Raw genomic sequence first — 1,004 nt, forward strand, 5'->3', positions numbered from 1 at the left:
GTTGGCCGACACACTTATTGTGCGGTGTGAACGGACAGAGTTATGGTTAAACGCCTGCGAGCGAATTTTGAGTGGCATCGCGGTGGACTGGTTATCTGACCGGTATACCACGCCAATAGTTAGACTAGGGGCGAATACGAATCCTTGATGTCATAGGGAGAGTTTGATTGGCAAAGGTCAATCCAGACAGAACGAGAGTTATCTTATTTGTCAGCAGCGAGCGGCGCAGACAGCAGTCATCGCAGCTTATGGTATTGTGCGCTACAGCTATTGTGAGCCCCATGGTTCCTCCACAACAGTACACTTCACTGCATTTCACACGTGACAGCCTCGGCCATACCTAGCAACATTCTAAGGGACAATTATTCAAGTTGAGTAGGCGCGCCTCTCAGCCATTCTGCCAAGTCAACAACCATCTTAAACTTAGTATAGAAATTTCATTAGCGAATCCTATCCTTGAGAAGTAACTTCACATTCCGAAAAGAACCAGGATATAACTTGTTCAATTCATAACTAAAAGTACCATTGTGATTTCTCAAAATTTTTGCAAAATAAATAATAACTTTCGTTAGTTTCATGTTTCTCTTATACTAACTAGCACTACTCCAATACCCAAGTATCCCACTAGTTACGTAAGAAATTTTGCGAATTTTTGTGTCATTTCCTTACAGCAGATGACTCCATAAGATATTTATTGCTGAAAGTTTTACAGGCATTTCTCTTTAGAACGTTAGGAGCGTCTGTCTGACTTGTGTAGTAGTGTGGGGGTGGAAATTGCATCTTGCAGGAGCCACAGGGTAAAGGGTACATCTCAGATTAATCCGTTGCACAGAATTACAGAATAACAACCCCACACCTCAGACTGTGGCTGCACGAAAAGCATTATTAAATCTAGTGGCGTTGCTGTCGAAGTTCCTCCGAGCCATAATCCGTATGTAGCGGTCATCCACTGCAGCAGTAGCCTTGGGCGGCCTAAGCGAGGCATGTCATCGACAGTTCCTCCG

The sequence above is a fragment of the Schistocerca piceifrons genome, chromosome 2 (genome assembly GCF_021461385.2).
Source record: "Schistocerca piceifrons isolate TAMUIC-IGC-003096 chromosome 2, iqSchPice1.1, whole genome shotgun sequence".
Lineage (NCBI taxonomy): Eukaryota > Metazoa > Arthropoda > Insecta > Orthoptera > Acrididae > Schistocerca > Schistocerca piceifrons.